The following is a 6,079-nucleotide window of genomic DNA, read 5'->3' as shown; positions in this document are numbered from 1 at the left end:
ATTCATGAGTTTCCTTTCTTATTTTTTTAAATGCAGAGTTTCCTTTGGTTCAATAATTGCTAATGAGTGTGTCATTTTTATAAACGTATGATTATACTTAAGCCTTCAAAGACTCTCACTTCTGCAAGTGGTTGAACACTAAATGGATGTGAATAGCTGCAGGGAGATACTCTCTGCACAATAGGAGTGTCCTTTCTTTTAAAGAAAATCATGTGTGACTCGGGTAGGATGTGGCACTTCTGCCATATAATTTGCAACAACATATCTGTTCCTTTAACTCCTCCTAGCAATTTCAAGCCAACTTATACATGTTTTTGGTTTAAATTGCCCTTGCCTTTCTGTGGAGATTCGACATTTGAAAATATGAAATAACAAGTGTTATTTCCACTTAATTTTAAAAATTTTGGTTTCCATCTAGACAGGCACCTGATTTAGAGAAAAGCAGAGGCTCTAGCCAGCTGGAAAGAAGGAAAAAGTAAAAAAAGAGTCAAGGTTTTCAAGAATGTAGGTCTCTCCCCACTTAAATTGTTCCAACCCACACTCACTTAAAATCATAGACCAAAAAAGTCTTGACTCTTTCTCCATAGAACCTTTTTAATCATCTATGGCAGGCCAAGGGCTATAGCTTGAGGCAGCCACATGGCCAGAATCTCTGTTCTCATGTCTTTGGCTATAAGAAAAGCCTGTAAACCAATTTCCAGACTATGTTAAAAGCAGTTTAACTGTCAGAAGAAAAAGAAAGTACTTTGATGTTCAGTATTTGAAATTAAATGTTTGGTTTATATATGTGGACTTTTTAGGATTATTAAACCATAACCAGTCACTTATACTTGAGACTCACATTGCTATACCGAACTAACAATTTTACCACTTTTCAGCTGCCTCCAGTATTAAGTTTACAGGGGCCAGTTATAATTTAAAGTAATATTTAAAGAAAATTCACTTCACAGTTTATCCATAATACTACACGCATTTACATTGTTGATTTCCCTGTAGGTAAGCTAAGCTAAACAGGTAAAGTTCTTCTAAAAACTGCCCTCCAATTTTTTCCCCCCAATATTTATAGCTTTCAAAAAAAAGTGTTTTCCATTATTTTCTGACTTATAGCTGCTATGACATAGGAAAAACACTGGTTTGAGTGACTCAATTCTAGGAGAGTGCGTATTTATTTTTCCCAATATAGGAATATTTTTACCTTCGTGAATATTTCCTCCATTAATACTAGAGAGTCAGGGTACAAATTCCGACATAGAAATAAAACTTTTAGTATCTGAATAAAACTGAGACTAGTTAGCTTGGTACATCCCAGCATAGCAGATGAGTTCTTCCTGAAAACAGTCTATTCTCTGCATTGCAAACCAGCTACTGAAGAACATTCATGAGTCTCTAAAGAGAAGTTCTATTTCCACAGGACTGTTTCTACAGAATACTATTAACTGGCAGCAATAAGATGTTTGTGGTACTTTATTTTCTGTCTCCATCCATTCCTCTAGGTCATCCCACATAAATACCAAATTGAAATGCACCGTGCTTGGTATTCAAAGGAAGCAGTATTCAATTGATCATGTATTATATGCAAACCCGTTACATAGCACAAGGCTCTGGAATCAAATCACCTAGTGTTGAATCTTCAAAGGAAGATGCAACACTAGTCCCCAACAGTCTCCTTCCAGCCAGACTGGCTCTCCTAAGCCCCACTTAAATAGGCATTCTGAAGCTACCACTGGTGTTATTCCTTCTATTTTGAAACAGCTTAATCAAAATAAAATTTGAATGCAGTAGTTTTCTTATTCTCATGCTTTAAAGGTTTGCCAACTTCACAGAGTCCTATTTGTGCTGCCTAAGTAAGAATGGATAACATTTTTTTTTCCTTCTATGAAATTAGGGAAAAGGGCTCTAATTTTGTGTAATTGTAAACCTTGGATGCAACATAAAAATTTGTTTTGAGTCTTCATCTCGACAACATCACTTCTAAATTGTTTGAAATATTCAAAACAGATACATAGATTTTAATTAAGTAACCAGACTTCGTATCAAACCCAAATTTATTGAACAATTTTTTAAAAATTAATTCTATAAAATATTTAAAGTAACCCCTGATGATATCAGCATAGTTGCTGCATTTTTGTACATTAATGAATTAGAAGGGAAACAATGAAAGAGAATAACCTTCAGTTATTCAGCAGGTACAAAGTGCTTACATATTTCATCCAGAGAATGATTCATACTTTCATACTTCTGCTTATTAAAGGAATATGATATTCATTTTGGCTTGTAGACTTTTCCTTTGTAATTCAATTGAACAAAACTTTTCTCATAGAGTCTCATTGTAAGAAAAGTGTATTTGCCGATACAGTTTATGAACTCACAAATATTAATGTGTCCACTATTTGATTTATTGGGGAGATATACACATTGCTAACTTCCCTTAACTACATTATCCATTAGACTGTAAATGTAGAATGAGATCCAAGCAAGAACCTTTATTTTCAAGCTTATTTAGTAATTTCATGAATTTAATATAAATATTTTTCTTGCCCATGATTGATATGTCATAGAGGCAGTATAAAAGAAGATGGCTTGTAAGCTACAACTGATGGCTTGAAAAGTAGTTTTATTTTCTACTTTACTTCCTACTTTGTAAAAAATAGTGTGAAATTAATATAACTATGGTAAATTACTCAAATACAAATCAATTAAAAAGTTTAACTGTCAGAAGAAATTTCCCTAATATTTAACTTCAACTTTATATTTAAACGTGTATAACATGCATAAAGGTAAATGAACCTATCAGAGGAAGATAGCTGGCAAGGTTTTGTTTGTGTTTGGTATGTCAAAAGAAGTACCAACATATAACCATTAAACAGAGCAAGAAATAGAATTATATCTGTATTCTAGAAACCTCTACTATGGCAGGGAGGGGGGGCTCCTTCCAGTTATAATGAACACAAAGGTAAGTACTTTTCTTACATCCATAGATTTAGTCACCTGGTTTAAAAGTTTATATAATAGAATCATGTAGAATGCATCTTTTTGTGTCAAAAGTCTATCTCTCAAATGTTTTGATTGTGAGCTCTATCCATGTCAATACGTGTTACAGTATTATTTCGTCTCCATTTCTGTGTTGTCTTCCATTGTATACATATACTATAATTTATTTATCCACCTATTATTAATGAACATTAGGTTGTTTCTAAATTGGGGAATTTTGAATAATACTGCTATGATCATTCTTATACATGTCACCCGTTGCACATATGTACCTGTAATTGGGTCAACATATGCATGTATGTAGAATGGAATTACTAAGTCATATGGTGTCTGATGTTCAGCATTAGTAAATACTGCCATTTTCCAAATGTATTCTACCAGTATATGCTCTGTTCAGCAGTGTATGAGTGTTCCAACTGCGCCGCATCTTTGGCAATTCTTAATGGTGTCAATGTTTTGTTTTGTTTTTGTTTTAATGTTCTTGATGGATGTGAAATGTCATCTTATTACAGTTTTAACTTTGTATTTCATAATCACACATTTACTGATTTTTTGAATATAATGTTTAGACAATGACCTATTTTATTAAATTATTTGTTTTTTCTAATTGACTTGTAAGCAAACTTTAATCCAGATAGGACTCCTTTGTCAATCAAATATATTAAAGATAACTTCTCTCATTTTACAATGATATTTCACTCACTTAATAATGCTTTATAATTTAAAACATATCACTATTAATTGCTGTTAATATCATTATGCATGCTTTATAATTAAAAATATTAAAAATTAGCCTAAGTATCACTTTTTAAATTTTATAATTGATGCTTTTTGTGTCTAAATATCATTGTCTATACTCATGGTCTTAAAGATATAACTCACACACCATAAAATTTTCCCTTTTTAAGTGTACAATTCAGTAGCTTTTAGTGTATTTATAATTAGTGCAACCATCACCACAAATCTTTTCACCTTTAAAATAAACTATCTCTTAGGAATCACTCTCCTGTTTCCCCTTTCCTTAGCACTCAGCCACAACTAATCTATGTTCTGTCTCTATGAATATGTCTATTCTGGAAATTGCATATAAGTGGCATCATACCTAATGTAGCCTTTTATGTCTGGCTTCTTTCACCTAGCATAATGTTTTCAAGGTTTAATCATTTTGTAACATGTATTAATGCTTCTCTCCTTTTTATGGCTAAATATCAATAATTATCCATCGTACGGATAAACCTTAAATATCTATTTATCAGTTGATGGGAATGTGTGTTGTTTTCACTTTTTAACTATTATTAATAATTCATTTATGAACATTTGTATACAAGTTGCTGTGTAAACGTAATTTTTAAATTTTCTTTGGTACTTATCTGGAAAGGAACTGCTGAGTCATGTGGTAAGTCTATGTTTAAATTTTTGTCAAACTTACGTCAAATTATGTTTAAACATTTTGTCAAATGTTTTTCAAAGTGGCTGGACTATATTACATTCTCACCAGCAATGTATGAGTGCTATAATTTAGTAGTGTATTCACAAATAATTGTTATGGTCCCTCTTTTTGATTAGAGCAATACTAGTTGGTATAAAATAGTATCTCACTGTGGCTTTGATTTGCATTTCACTAATGACTATTGATGTTGATCACCTTTTACTGTGCTTACTGTCCGTTTTCATAGGTTCTGTAGAGAAATATATTTAAACAGCCCATTCTTACAGTTGGGTTTTCTCTTTATCATTGAGTTGTAAGAGTTCTTCAACTCTTATGTGGACACTAGTCCTTTATGATTTTCAAATATTTTCATGATTCTGTGGGTTGTCCTTTTCAAATTACTGATGGTGCTTTGGAGCCCAAAGATTTTAAATTTTTGTAAAGTCCAATTTATCTATTATTTTTATTTTGTTGCTTTGCTTTTGGAGAAATAGGTAAGAGACCTTGGCTAATTCAGAATTACGAGGATTCACACCTATGGTTTCTTCCATGACTTTTATAGTTTTAGCTGTTACATTTAAGTCTATGATCCATTTGTGTATTTTTGTGTATGAATGAGGAAAGAGTTCAGCTCATTCTTTTGCTTATGTATATACAGTTGTTTGGTCATCATCATTTGTTGAAAAGAGTATCCTTTCTCCGTTGATTTGTCTTTAAAACTTTATTTTTAATTAATTAACCATAATTTAAGTGTCTGTTTCTTCACTCTCAATTCTATTTTGTTGACATATGTGGCTGTACCTATGCCAGTGCCATACTGTCTTGATTACTTGTCGCTTTGTAGTAAGTTTTGAAATCGGGAAGCTTGTGTCCTCCAATATCCTCCAAATGTATTATTTTTCCCCTAGGATTTTTTTGGCTAATCTGCATCCCTTAAAATTCCATGAAGTTAAAATAAGCATGGCAATTTCTGCTAAAAGGGCAGCTGGGCTTTTGATTAGGATTGCCTTCAATCTGTAGAACAATTTGGAGAGTGTAGACATCATAACAGTATTAGTCTTCCAGTTGAGTCTTTTTCATTTATTTATGTCTTCTTTAACTTCTTTTAACAATGCTTTGTAGTTTTCAGTGAACAAATCTTGCATTTTTTGTTACGTTTATTCCTAAATATCTGTTCTTTTTGATGCTATTGGAAATGAAATTGTTAATTTTGGAACTGTTCATTGTTAAGTTGTTGAAATGCAATTGATTTTTTTAATAGATCTTGTGGCCTACCAACTTGGTGAACTTGTTGATCAGATCTAATACATTTTTGTTTATTCCTTAAGTTTTTCTAAATAAAAGGTCATGTAATATGTGTGCAGAGATAGTTTAATTTCTTTCTTTTCAATCTGAATGCTTTTTAAAAATATTTTTATTCCCTGAATACATTGGCTATAACCTCCATCTTAATGTTCAATAAAATGGTATGGTGGGCATCCTTGTCTTGTTTTTGCTCTTACGATGAAATCTTTCTTCTTTTTCCTTTCAGTTTGAGGTTAGCTGTGGGTTTTTCAAATATATGTCTTTTATCTGCTTGAGGAATTTCTCTTCTATTTGTAGCTTGTTGAGTGTTTTCATTATAAAAGGGTGTTGATTTTCTCAAAATTTTCTTTACTG

Source organism: Eschrichtius robustus, chromosome 9 (genome assembly GCF_028021215.1).
Source record: "Eschrichtius robustus isolate mEscRob2 chromosome 9, mEscRob2.pri, whole genome shotgun sequence".
Taxonomy (NCBI): Eukaryota; Metazoa; Chordata; class Mammalia; order Artiodactyla; family Eschrichtiidae; genus Eschrichtius; species Eschrichtius robustus.
The sequence above is the reverse complement of the archived record's forward strand: the minus strand, read 5'-3'. Positions refer to the sequence as shown.